The sequence below is a fragment of the Amblyraja radiata genome, chromosome 4 (assembly GCF_010909765.2).
Source record: "Amblyraja radiata isolate CabotCenter1 chromosome 4, sAmbRad1.1.pri, whole genome shotgun sequence".
Lineage (NCBI taxonomy): Eukaryota > Metazoa > Chordata > Chondrichthyes > Rajiformes > Rajidae > Amblyraja > Amblyraja radiata.
Window position 1 is genome coordinate 69,428,936 of NC_045959.1, and position 14,509 is coordinate 69,443,444.

At 45.1% G+C, this 14,509-nt stretch overlaps 1 protein-coding gene across 1 annotated transcript in view; it reads left to right on the plus strand.

Annotated features, from left to right (window-relative positions):
• The first annotated feature begins 642 nt into the window (after positions 1 to 642).
• sntg1 (syntrophin gamma 1) overlaps positions 643 to 14,509 on the plus strand; it is a 487,473-nt gene continuing 473,606 nt past the window's right edge. The window contains exon 1 of the mRNA XM_033019712.1: positions 643 to 1,219. The gene's annotated coding sequence lies outside the window, so the exon portion shown is untranslated. The remainder of the gene's footprint in view (positions 1,220 to 14,509) is intronic.

The window sequence follows — 14,509 nt, forward strand, 5'->3', positions numbered from 1 at the left end:
AAATCGTACCTTTTTGAGCTCTAATTTGTACCGGTAAGGGCAAAAGTGCCAATTCTGCACGGAAAAAAAATAGCGAAGCGCGGTGCACTGGGCGCGAATTAAGCCAGAACTGGCCGTACTCACGGTCTATGCTGCGTTGAATTGATGTTGCATGACTTGCCTGATCGATCCAATTTTCAGGCTAATGTACGCGACTCCTAGTGGGACTGCCTCTCGTAAGAGCCGATCAGCCTTCAGGCATTAGCAAAGCCGGGGCGTTTCATTCTTTACTTACAGACGGAGTAAAACGTCAACGCCGGTTAAGTTGCAATTCCAAGCAATTTTCTTGCATTCCAATTGCTCCTTGTCTTGTCTTTTATTTTACCGCGAAATGCTAGTGCTATCGGGGTGCTGCTTAAGTAAATGTGATTAACCGTTTAGTGCCCTTGTTAATTTGATGTTTATAAATGGCCTCGTCTTAGCCAAAGAATGGTCTTAACCGAGTTATGTATGGGTCGAGTCAGAAAATGGGTTATATCTCGCTAGGCTGCTGTAACTTGCTGTGGTTTGGATTCAGCGCTGAGCTGTTATGTACTAAGTACCGGCGCTGAGTGGCGGTGTCACATCATTTAGACTCTTCTCTCCGCAGCCTCAGCCATCTCATTCACAGAAGTCTTGCTGATTCACTGCTTCGCGCAGACACAGGAGGAGGGGGTTGGGGGGGAAACACGCACAAGAAACAGTCAGTGGGAAACATGCAGCGCTAGTTGGACCTTGTCAAGTGGTCACCAGACTATGGAGGAAGATAAGTTGTAGGACATCCTACCTTTGCTGCTCTTGGCTTTCTGCCGCAGCTTCGACTGTGAAACTAATCCTAGATCCGCCTCCTCTCTCTCTCTCTCTCTCTCTCTCGCGCTCTTTACATCGGGGACCGCGTTTAAGAAATGTAACGGGAGCCTTTCACTCGGGGAGCATCGTCCTGAGGAGCCCGCTGCCGGACAGAGGACCTTCTGTTACTATGCTTTAACCGCGGCGCTGAGAGACGGCTGCCCGCCCGAGTTAATATGCAGTAAGTTGTCGCTGACTGCCGGTGAACGGGAATGGACCTCGGGAACGCAAGTGGGACCAGGTGTAGATCCCACTAGAGCGCAGTCCGACCTAGGAACGGGTTGGAGGATTCACCGGGACCCGGAGATATACTGACTGACATCGGAGGAACACTTGTTATCCCGCACATCAGGTGAGGGTTTGCGCCGCCAGCACTTCAATGATTGTAATGCTAGGATTCCTGTTGCCGGGAACCAGGTTAAATTCTAATATAAACACAAAATGTAACCTTTTTTGTTTGTGGATCATTGACTTACTGGGTAGAATGGTGTGCCGGGGTTTATATATTCGTGTATTCACCCCGTGCGATGGGTTCAATTGGGACCCGACCACATTATGCTTTGGGTTCAAACTCGCTGGTATTTGCCTGGTAGCGAACATGTCAAAAATACTTGTTTTATTAATCTCACGTTTAAAGAGAACCGTGGAAGGCAATGCGCGACGCGTGAATTTCAAACTTTTTTTTCAGAGGGAGCAAGAGCGAAGTGTATGTAGGGTGAGCAGACTCGGAATAAAACGCACCTCGCTCTGAAATTGCAAATCTCTTGAAGTGAAACGCCGGTCGGCCGTGCAATGAAACAGTTTCCTGATTTGTGATGCTGTTGGAAATCAGATAGCGGCTGGCAACAGCAACAACTTCTTCAGTTCGGCAGCAGAACCCCCTCTAACATGGGAGGGAGCACGTTTATTCAAAGATGTTTATCCTGGGTGCACTTCTTTTAAAACGCGAGGCATTTTTTTGGGGGGGTGGGGGGGGGGGGGCGTTCGAGACTCATAGGCAGAACTCCTATAAAAAAAATCCGAGCGGAATAAATCGTATAGATGCACAATCTCTTACCCACAGCAGGGGAATCGAGGACCAGAGGACATGGGTTCAAGGTGAAGGGGGAAATATTTAATAGGAATCTGAGGGATAACCTTTCACACAGAGGGTGGTGGGTGTATGAAACAAGCTGCCAGAGGAGGAAGTTGAGGCTGGAACTATCCCAACGTTTAAGAAATAGTTAGACAGGTACATGGATAGGACAGGTTTGGAGGGACCAAGCGCAGGCAGGTGGGACAAGTGTAGCTGGGACATGTTGGCCGGTGTGGACAAGTTAGACCGAAGGGCCTGTTTCCACACTGTATCATTCTATGTCCGCGAACCACGGCGGCAGCTCAGCTAGAGCCCGGCGGATCCACAACCTGCAGGTTAATACAGCATTCACCCATGGCGATGATAATATTAGATTTCCACTTTGTCCATGGTCAGTTTCAATGAGAAACATCCTTCAGAGCGGGGTTTGCGTTACATTTCAACTAATCGGAGAAACAGACTGGGGCATAGATTTGTGGCATGCACGTTAATGACCTGTCGAGGGAAGCTGAATAATTCAGGCAGGCGCTCGGCGTGAATAAGCAAAAAGGTGTCAAGAATTGTAAAACCGCAGAGGAGTTTACTTTTGATTGAAGTAGTCTGCAGGTTCAGTTCTTGTCGTGCCCCACTTACTGCTGGTCCGCTGCCGACTGTCAATAATGGGATGGTGGAAAATACAATACATCACCCCACTCCGCTTGGCACCCAAGGCGAACGCGCACAGCTGTGGATAAAGAAGATAGGAACATTGATATTTCATTATCAGTCTCTTGGCTGCTACCTCAGTGTCAGAGACCCGAGTTCTCTCCCCTACTACAACAATCAGTCTGAGGAGGAGTTCAAACCCGAAACGTTGCCTATCCATGTGCTCCAGAGATGTTGCCTGGCCCGCATGTTTACTCCAGCGGATAGATTCTTGATTAGTACGGGTGTCATATGTTATTGGAAGAAGGCAGGAGAATGGGGTTAGGAGGGAGAGATAGATCCGCCATTATTGAATGGCGGAGTAGACTTGATGGGTCGATTGGCCTAATTCTACTCCTATCACTTATGATCTCACATGATCCAGCACTTACTCAAGATTCCAGCATCGAGTCTTAGATCCTGACCTCGGGTGCTATCTGTGTGGAGTTTACAAGTTCTCTCTGTGACAGCGAGCCCCCCCCCCCCCCCCCCCCCCCACACACATCTCAGAGACGGCGGGTTTGATGGTCAATGTCACTGTAAAACTTGCTCTTGGTTTGGGGAGTGAATGTGAAAGTGGGACACACAGAACGGTAACCGATGGTCGGCGTGGACTCAGTGGGCCGAAGTGCTGTATCTCTGTACTAAACATGTCCTATGAAGGGTTAGTGTTTGTTATAGTACACCTTGCAAATGAAGAATCTAGCTACAGCCAGCCAAGAATAGCTTTCCGGGGTAAATAATCCCGCGACACATGTCCAATGTGAGATGGGACCTGGTCGCTGGCGTACATATTTCACGATTGCAAGAGATCTCTCCATAATGAAACTGCCTCTTCCTCCAACGACCCTTCATAACGTTGTTTTATTTCCTTGTCTTGTACCCGATTCTCAGTTAACACGCAGAATGCTGCAAGGAACTACTTCCACCCCCTAGAAATTACAATTGGTTACATTTCCTGATCAAACTCGCGTTCAATACGTTATGGTCTCAGAAGTCACCTGGAAACAGCTTGCAGTTAACCTTTTCGTAGGGTGGCGGTAGAAACGCGGTGGTATAGCGCGGTGGCAGAAATCATTCAGGTGAAGGGGAGTTGATCCGTGCGCTCACTCGATATTTCTACAGTATTTCTTGTTGTGAGGTGTGGCATCCCAGTAAGTCTCTATTAACTTGGCATACACTACTATTTGGGGAACGCAATGCACGTTTCTACTGCTCCGTTTGATAAATGTCCTTCCTACTTTCGCCATTGCACTCGAAGAATGCGATTACTCATCAGAGGAAAGGATTTTTATGTGGGCAGACTTTCTGAATGTATTCTTCTAAGCACTGCTATTTGGTATGTGTCGGCATTGGAAACTCCAGGAGCTATAAGTGATCGACACAAAGTGCTGGAGTAACTCGGCGGGTCAGGCAGCATCTCTGGAGAAAAAGGATGGGTGACGTTTCGGGTCGGGACCCTTCTTTAGACTGATATCGTCCAAATGTCCTCTGAATTATAAGATGCAATATCATTCTGTCAGAAGCATGCCACTGGCTTCTGAAGGGGCGAGCTAACCACACACACATCCGTAACATATATTTAATCACAGTTTGCTGTCAGTACTCCTCATCCTCTATGGCTTTGATTCGGCGAATCTGAATTTAAGTACCCAAGGTTTGTCCTCAACATTGAAGGCGGTACACTCTTAGTTTCGATGCGACTAAAAGGAACCCTCTCCTCTGATTTCGGAAGATCAACATTGCAAAAGATCAACACTGATATTTTCATGTTCGAAGATGGTTCCGACCCGAAATGTCACCTATCCGTTTTCTCCAGAGATGTTGCCTCATCCGTTAATACTCCAGCATTTTGTGTCTACCTTTGATATAAACCAGCATCTGCAGTTCATTTTTATTACATTTTATTGCATTTTTTATTATTGGGTGTAACTGTCCTTTATAAGATTGTGATTTATGCACTCCGACATCTTTGGTCATAAATGATTAGAGTAGAATTAGGCCATTCGTCCCATGGCTGATTTATCTCTCCCTCTTAACCCCATTCTCCTGCGTTCTCCCCATAACCCCTGTACTAATCAAAAATCTATCTACCTCTGCCTTAAAAATATCTACTGACGGCCCCTGCAGCCTTCTGTGGCAAAGAATTCCACAGATTCACCACCCTCTGACTAAAGACATTTCACCTCTTCTCCTTCCTATTTCTCCTCAGCGTCTCCATATTCCTTAATCTCTTTAAAGATTAAGGACACATTCTGGAACTGCAGATGCTGGACTCTGGTGTAGAGAGCACAGTGCTGGAGACCTGCTGAGTTACTCCAGCACTTTATGTTCTAAACAAGCAAACATTCCGATCTACACAAGGAAACATTCTGATTTTTTCTTTAACCTTGCTTGAAGACTCTTACTTTCCTTTGTTAAAGTCCATTTGCCATAAATTGCCCATTCATTTAAGCATGTCCGCTAGTGATGCTTGACCATCTGAAGATTTTCCTTGGCATTGAAGACATTTCTTGTGACTTCAGGTGTTTGACCTGTGCCTTAAATCTGGGTTGACAGTAATAGTTAAAGTGCACCTCAATCAGAGCACCAGATTCTGTGTGCTGGTCTTGGGGTTATAGATGGTAATTTGTGTGTCTGTGTGGTGGGTGGGGCAGGGGATGCATGGGATGTACATGTACTTCCTACCCATTAAAATGTATTTATTAGGAACCTGTTGATGCTGCTAATAAAAATATTTGCTTCAGCATTAGTATCCATGCAGAGACAAGTCACCTGTTTATTTATTTTACCTACTGGGTTAAGGAATCTTTGTTCAACTATGTTAAGTTTTAATAAATGGATTGATTTGCAGTTATCTGCAGAGCATTGATTCATTTGGCAAAACCATCTGATACTGCACCAATTTAGTTTATTTACAAGTGAATAACAAGGCACAATGTGTTAAGGAATGCCTTCAAGCTCTCTTAGCTTGATTGTCCTTCCTATTGCCGTTGAGTATTATTGCTTTTTTTGGAAATTGTTAATGAAACCAGTTAACCAAACAATGAGATGGACACAAAGTGGTAGTTACTCAGCAGGTCAGGCAGTATCTCTGGAGAAAAGGAATGGGTGACGTTTTGGATCACAGCCCTTCTTAAGATGTTCTTCAGAGTTTGAAGAAGGATATTGACCAGAAAAATCACATAATAATAATATATTTTATTGTCATTGCACATAAGCGCAACGAGATTTGGTATGCAGCTTCCATCCGATGTTATAACATAAATCTATATTACTAAAAGTCTGATCTTGACCGCTTTTGGCCCACTGTGCTGCGATTTCTGAGAGAACGCCGCCACCTATGGCTGTCATTTTTGGCCACCTCGATCAGAGCCCATGTCTGCCTTCCTGGACCACAGTATTTTTCCCATCGATGAAAAATCAGAGAGAAATTAATGTTTAAAAAAATTCACCATTCTCTCTGCTGCCCCTGCTGGAGGGAGGGGGAGGGACTATAAAACCAGGAAGTGGTGTGCCTCAATCAGTCTCTCATGAAGATGGAGGTCACTCTGAGCTCTGAATGACACTGAACAAATGTCTACACAGCTGTGAGTACCCTTAATGTGGTTTGAAAATGAAAATATGGTTAGTTTGAAGTAAAAAAGCATTGCCTGCAAATGGTTGTTTGGGGGGTTTGGGTTGAAGTAAAAAGGCACTCTCTATCGCTCTCTCCCTCCTCTCTCCCCACCTCTCTCTCTCCCTATCCCTCTCTCTTTCTCTCTCTCTCCCCCGCTGTCTCTCTCCCTTTCTCTCTCTCTCTCCCCTCCTCCCCCTCCCCCCCTCTCCTCCTCCCCCTCTCCTCCTCCCCCTCTCCTCCTCCCCCTCTCCTCCTCCCCCTCTCCTCCTCCCCCTCTCCTCCTCCCCCTCTCCTCCTCCCCCTCTCCTCCTCCCCCTCTCCTCCTCCCCCTCTCCTCCAGTCCCTCTCCTCCAGTCCCTCTCCTCCTCCCCCTCTCCTCCTCGCCCCTCTCCTCCTCCCCTCTCCTCCTCCCCCTCTCCTCCTCCCCTCCCCCCCCCTCTCCTCTCCTCCCCTCTCCTCTCCTCTCCTCTCCTCTCCTCTCCTCTCCTCTCCTCTCCTCTACTCTCCTCTCCTCTCCTCTCCTCTCCTCTCCTCTCCTCTCCTCTCCTCTCCTCTCCTCTCCTCTCCTCTCCTCTCCTCTCCTCTCCTCTCCTCGTTCCTCTCCTCTCCTCTCCTCTCCTCTCCTCTCCTCTCCCCCCCTCGTCCTCTCCTCTCCCCCCTCCTCGTCCTCTCCTCTCCTCTCCTCTCCTCTCCCCTCCTCTCCTCTCCTCTCCCCCCCCTCTCCTCTCCTCACCTCTCCTCTCCTCTCCCCCCCTCTCCTCTCCTCTGCCCCCCCTCTCCTCTCCTCGTCCCCCCCCTCTCCTCTCCTCCCCCCCCCTCTCCTCTCCTCGTCCCTCCCCCTCCGTCCTCTCCTCTCCTCATTCCCCCCTCTCTTCTTCCTCTCCCCCCTCCTCTCCTATCCTCGCGGCCCCTCCCCTCTCCTCGTCCTCTCACCCTTCCCCTCTCCTCTCCTCTCCCCCCCCGCCCTCTCCTCTCCCCCCCTTCCCCTCTCCTCTCCCTCCCCCCTCTCCTCTCCTCTCACCCCCCTCTCCTCTCCTCTCCCACCTCTCCTCTCCTCTCCCCCGCATCCTCTCCTCTCCCCTCCCTGCCTCTCCTCCCTCCCTCTCCTCTCCCCCCCCTCTCCTCTCCCCCCCTCCTCCTCTCCCCCCCCTCTCCACTCCCCCCCCCCCTCGCCTCTCCCCCCCCTCTCCTCTCCCCCCCCTCGCCTCTCCCCCCTCCTCTCCTCTCATCCCCTCTCCTCTCCTCTCCTCCCCTCTCCTCTCCTCTCCTCCCCCCTCCTCTCCCCCCCCCTCCCCCCCTCTCCTCTCCCCCTCCCTCCCCCCCTCCCCCCCCCCTCCCCCCTTCCCCCCCCGCTCTCTCAAACATGACTGTAGAAACACTGAGCAACAGATACTGGAATCTTGCATAGAACATAAAGTACTGGAGTACTTTGGATCGGGCAACATGGACAGGTGACTGTTTCAGGTTGGAATCTATCAGGCACCGGTAGAATCTTGCACAGAACACAAAGTGTAGTAACTCAGTGGGTCAGGCAGCATCAAGAAGGGCCTGGCAACATGTACTCTTTTATTTGTTTACTATGAAGCTAGCTTTGATTACCTTTTGGTTAAGAGGTTTTGAACATAAAATCCTTTCAACCCAGATAAGAGTGCTACTAACTGGGTTGCAACTGATTGGTGAATTGAGGTGGCAATGAAAAGGTTGCATTTGGTGTCCTCAGCAAACTATGTTATTAAAATTATTATTAGCCTCAAGGTAATATTTTGAAGAAGAAACATAAACCAGGCAAAGGAAACCGATTGGCTCCAGAATGACTGCACTGGGTGGGAAAGGTGTGGTGTGTCAGTGGGGGGTGGGGGGTTAGAGCGAGTGGAAGGAAGTTGAGCTGAGCTGGTTGACTGACAGTCAAAGATAAAATCACTTCAAAGCATCTGAGAAAACTGACTATGCTTTCAGGCCAAATGTTATGAATGTACTTCATTGGACTTGAAGGGCAAACTTGCAAAGAATTGGATGGTAGCTCTAAAGATGGTGTCGATGGAAGGTTTGGAAAGGAAGGTGCAGGCAGCAGTTTGGAAGGTAGGGGAGGATTCCAGTCACCATGTTCTGTAACTCAACCACGGGACTCGGAAATAATCTTCAGTTACTGGGGAGTGAAAGCAAGGAAAGGCAAAAGGTTCAATAGTTCCATTTGAAATGTCTGATGACTCTGGCTTGTGCTGATCACAAATTCCAGGCAGTATTGCCCATCTTGCAAACCATGCTCCATCCCGCCTAATGATGGGATTTATGAGTGGATGATCTTGCTGTCAACCATGGTCTTGCAACTGAGAATTCGGCTGATTTTCCTCCAGCACATTCCCACTTTAGAATGTGAGCAAGATAATTTTGGATTCAGTTTAAAACGGAGTGGTGAGGATAACGAGCTCACTGCTAATTAGAAAATCCAGGCCGCCATTTGACATGGTCAATCCAGATTCTGTCTGTTTTGGTCTATTCACATTTCTATTGCCCTCAAATGAGTAAAGAGAGATGAAAAGGCACAGAATATGGTTAAAAAAACCCAGGTTGTTTACAAGAAAACTACATCTTTGGGTTAAGCAACTGCAATTAACCAGGTGTCATAGGGATTAGTGCTGGAGCCTTAAGTATTTAGAAGTATCTAAGTACATTGTGACCACATTTGTCGATGAAGCAGAGATGGATGGGAATACTATAGAATATGCATAGAATTTAAATAGGGATATGGATTGGTTAAGTATTTGGATAGAAAATATGACAGAGGGAGAATAATGTACAGTTATCCACTTTAGTAAGATGAATAGAAAAGCAGAATATTAGTAAAACAAAGACTGCAGATTAAAGTTGTGCAGAGGAAACTGGGTGTTCTTGTAAATGAAACAATTATTATTCAAACATACTAATCAAGAAGTCAAATGGGTTGTGCTTCTATGTTGCGAGGGAAATAAAGAACATAGAAACACAAAGCGCTGCAGATGCTGGAATATTGAGTAAAATGCAAAGTGCTGGAGTAACTCAATATTTTAAGGATGAGAGGGAAGTCTTTTAGGACCGAGATGAGAAAATCATTTTTTACACAGAGTGTGGTGAATCTGTGGAATTCTCTGCCACAGAAGGTAGTTGAGGCCAGTTCATTGGCTATATTTACGAGGGAGTTAGATGTGGCCCTTGTGGCTAAAGGGATCAGCGGGTATGGAGAGAAGGCAGGGATGGGATACTGAGTTGGATGATCAGCCATGATCATATTGAATGGCGTTGCAGGCTCGAAGGGCCGAATGGCCTACTCCTGCACCTATTTTCTATGTTTCTATGTAATATGTCATGCAGCATGGACATGCAATATTTCTGGTCAGGATCCAAGTCTTGCTACAATTGCTGGGGACTTTGCTAAGACCACATCTACATTGATGCATTTAGTTTTAATCTCCTTGTGTAAAGAGTGGTATTGGAATTCAATCCCAATATGGGAATTGGAACTTGCATTGGAAGTAGTTCACAGAAGGTTCACGAGATTTATTCCTGAGATAGAGGTTGTGTTTTGATGAACATTAGAGGAGCTTCTATCTATACGCACTGGGATTTAGAAATAAAAGTGATATTATTGAAACATCAAAGATTCTGGGGGATCTTTAATTGGTGGATGCAGATGGGATATTTCCTTTATCCTGATCCCATGCCAATGGGCAAGCATTGTAGGAAAGAACTGCAGATGCTGGTTTAAATGAAAAGTAGACCCAAATTGCTGGAGTAACTTAGCAGGCTAGGCAGCATCTCTGGAGAGAAGGAATGGATGACGTTTCAGGTCGAGTCTGAAGAAGGGTCTCGACCCGAAACGTCACCCCTTATAATTTTCATAATGGTTCATCCGTTCAATATTGAGATGAGGCACATCTTAAGATTGTAAATCTACTCTCTGGTGAAAAGAAGTCCAATGAGGATGAGTCGATGCTGGAGATGGATATTTTTGGACTATTACAGAATCAAGGGGTGAGGGGGGGGGGGGGGGGGGGTGGGGAGTGTGTGTCAGGAAAGTGGAGCAGAGATCAAGATCAGATTAACTGAATTTGGTCTGAATGGTAGTGTAGGGACCGTGTTGTCCTTTCTGTTGCTTTTGTTTTTCTGCCACTAACTGAGATTCTGAATGCCTTTCTCTGCATGATATTTAAAAAAAGGTAAAGCTAAAGAAATAATTAAATCAACCAGGAGTGATATTTTTATGTTTAGAAGAACTCGTAATATGGATTTGGAAGAAAGCATTGACAATTAGGGCTTGGAGCGTGTAATAAAACATGTGTTTATCTAGTCTTTTGCATTCTTATGCAAATATGCCCCCACAATCTGTAAAGGCCTCTGATGTTATTTATTTTATGGAGTAAGTGAAGCAACTAATTTGTGTGCATCAAAATCCCATAAACAATAAATGAGAAAGTTAAAATGGATTGCCTTGTAGAACACAATGCAGTGCCGGAGACCCGCGTTTGAACCAGACTACGGGTGCTGTCTGTACAGAGTTTGTACATTCTCCCCGTGACCTACGTGGGTTTTCTCCGAGATCTTCGGTCTCCTACCACACTCGAAAGACGTACAGGTATGTAGGTTAATTGGCTTGGTAAATGTAAAAAAAAATTGTTTCTAGCTTGTGTAGGATAGTGTTAATGTGCAGGGATCGTTGGGCGGCGCAGACCCGATTGGGTCAAAGGGCCTGTTTCTGTATTGTATCTCTAAACTAAATTGCATTACACTCGGAACACTTACTCAAGGTTTTCACTTCGGGGAAAGACACATAAAGCTGGAGTAAGTCAGCGGGTCAGACAGCATCTCTGGAGAAAAGGAAGAGATGACGTTTCAGGTCGAGACCCTTCTTCAGACTGAGTCCTGACTCTCAGTCTGAAGAAGGGTCTTGACCCAAAATGTCTCCTCTTCTTTCTCTCCAGGGATGCAGCCTGGTCTCCTGAGTTACTCCAGCCTTTTGTGTCTAACTTCGGTTTAAACCAGCATCTGCAGTTCATTCCTGCACTTTCTTTTTACTTCAGGGTCTGTTTTGTTCACATCAAGTCATCCACAAAACTATCTTGTGGGATGAAAGAGCAGACTGTGAGAAAGACTAGCACTTAAACAGTTAAAAATCCATTAAATTGTGAAGTCTAAATGTTCTACCAGCAGCAAGGAACATATATTTGTTTCAGTCGAAACATTTAAGGATATTGATTACTGGCAATGATGGTTAACACACTGGCATCAACATCTACTATCTGCTGTTTTAATTGAGTTCTTCAATTCTACTTGCATAAAAACAAAGACCCAAGGATGTGCAGATGGTGGAATCCTGATCCAAACGTGGCCTATCCTTTCCTCCATAGATATTACCTGACCAGCTGAGTTACTCCAGCACTTTGTGTTTTACTTATGTGTAAAAATGTGACTTTATGGTGACATGACGAGACTGTTTCAAGTTTATAGTACTTGGTGGATGGTCTTTGTATGGCCATCACTTGCATATTTTGATAGTAGAGGTTCTTAAGATGTAAACATGCCACGTGGTTAATTCAATCGCAGGAAATCGCTGAGAATGATGTTTCACTCAACAAGTTCACAAACAAGAACGTGCAGTAACTAAATTATCAAATTATAAAATAAAAAGACAATAAGTACTTGAGTATCTCATTGGGTTAGGCAGCATCTCTGGAGAACACGGGTGATGTTTGAGTCGAGACCCTTCAGACTGAAAGTCATCTATCCATGTTCTCCAGAGATGCTGCTTGACCCAGTAAATTACTGCAGCTTTGTCTTTTTTTTGTAAACCAACATCTTTAGTTCGATGAGTCTACTACCAAATTTGTAATGTTTTCTCAGCACTTATCGAACTGGAAACTAACCACCTTTTAAGTTTAAATACAAAAAATGTTTAATGTACACAATAAGCAATGGCATTTCCAAAGGAAATTGATCTTGGCTGTTCTATATTTTAAAAGGTCATTCAAATAATCCTTAATATAATTGTCTTAGTTTAGTTGTTGCATTGTTTATTGGTAGTTAACAGTTAATTAGATTAGCACCGTAAATCATAATTGTAAAATTGTATTTCAACATGTATTGTTTGCTAATTTTATATATGACAATTTTGTACAGCATCTATAATTGGGAAAATATCCTATGCACTTTACAGAAGTTTATTATCAGAAATTGACTTTTGGCTAAAGAAGCAGAAATTGGCTGAACATTTTGGGAAAGCTGCTCTCTATTCTTGGAGTGGATTGTGATTTGCAGTTATTTCTGGCGACAACTGCTGCAATCTGGAAACTTGACCAGTCACGAATCATCATTGCACTAATGTTGTGATTTCTGCATCAGTTGTACAGGCCTAGCAGATGCTACTTTTAGACGATTACGTGGAAAATTGGGTCACGTTATTCTCGGGGGGCATCTGCTGATATGCACTTCTGAAACATAATAGAGCTGTTGTTTCTCGGCAATATTGAGGAGTACGGTAGTGTAGTTAAACTCTAGCACTCTAACTTCTAGACCATTTACCCAGAGACAAGAACCTCAATTACACTGGAGAAAGTGGGGAAATGTAAATTCATGCAATTAAACAAACCCTTGATTTTAAATACAAACCTTGGTTGTCTTGTTTATAGTAGCAATTAAGTCACTGGATTGTTTTGAAAACTCAACATGGATGGAAATTTACCAGCTTGACTTGGTCCAGCCTATTTATTCCTCTAGACCAGGGCCTCAACTGTTTTTATCCACTGCTGAAAATTGATCAAGTGGTTTACTTGTGGCCCATGTTTTACGACAACACGATAAATTAATTTTTAATTTTGGTTTAGTTTGGTGATACAGCGGAGAAACAAACATTTCAGCCCACAGAATCTGTGCCGAACAGCGATTCCCTGCACACTAACATATGTCCATCTCTCATTCCCAATCCTGTGCCAACCACAACACATTTCCCCCTCCCATGGTTAATTCTGGTGTCAATCCCTGGGCTTCAACCTTTCTGGATTTCCTTTTTTCATTCATTGTACATTTGGCCAACCGTGTCCACGCTGACCAATGATCACCCATACACTAGTGCTAACCTACACTCTAGAGACAATTTACAGAAGCCAATTATCCTACAAAATCTGCACATTTTTGGAATGTGGTAGGAAACCAAGGCACCTGGAGAAAACCTACGCAGTCACAGGCAGAAGTACAAACTCTGTACTGTCAGTGCCCCTAGGCAGGATCGAACCTGGGTATCCGTATGGCAGCAACTCTACTATGCCAAGTGTATTTTCTTTCTATATTGTGTTTCCTTTTTCCCAGCCTCTGCCTTCACTTGCTCGAAGCCCAGGATCTCTTCCTTACCTTGCTCCAAGTCCAGGATCCCACTTCTAGACTTCCTTTGCACTACCAGAGGTTGAGATCCTCTCTGGTTCCTGTCAAGAGTTACACCACAAACTCCCTGGACCATCAGCTCTCATTCCTCACCCTCTCCACAAACCCCAGCTCTATGCTAAGGAATTTTACCATTGTCTACCTTCCACAGCCTCCCTTCTCCACTGCTAAACACCACAACTTCAGGCTTTCACATGCTCCCCACTACCTCCGTCTGCATTCTCAGGTTTAAAAATAAGACAGATGGGCATTAAGTACTTTCCATAAAATGACATGTAATAACAGTACTCTGGTGATAAAGGTCAATCGTGCAATTAGTTAAAAAAAATAATCGACAAAGATACAGTTTGATCCTCAAGACACCAATAAAAATCGCAGAATACAATGTAATAGACCAGGATGAGTTGTTCAGTGAATAGGAGTAATGGTTCTGCTAATGTATTGTGCATTATTGGCATATTAGCCATGTCGCCATGTAACAATAAACTTGCAGTCTGCAGTGGCATGAGACATCTGCTAGCTTACGGAGCCTTGAATCTGGCATGTGTCTGTCACACTTCAGATGCCAAACTGCAGCTGTCACTTTCTCAATGCCATATTTCAACATGTCAAAAAAAATAAAAAAGAAAGTCAGTCATTTAAAATAAAGTTCAGTGATCTTATGGTTTCCCCAAGGTCAACTGTTAAGAATTTACAAGAACCTTGAACTGCAGGGACTTCGTTCCGCAATTAACCTTTAATTGACCGGTGTGGGTAACAAATAACTTACTGCAGGGAGAACGTGTACCTAACGAAACATGTTAGGTTAATTACAACTCTGTCTGAAGAGATGACTCTAAGTGAGCTGCAGACTACCA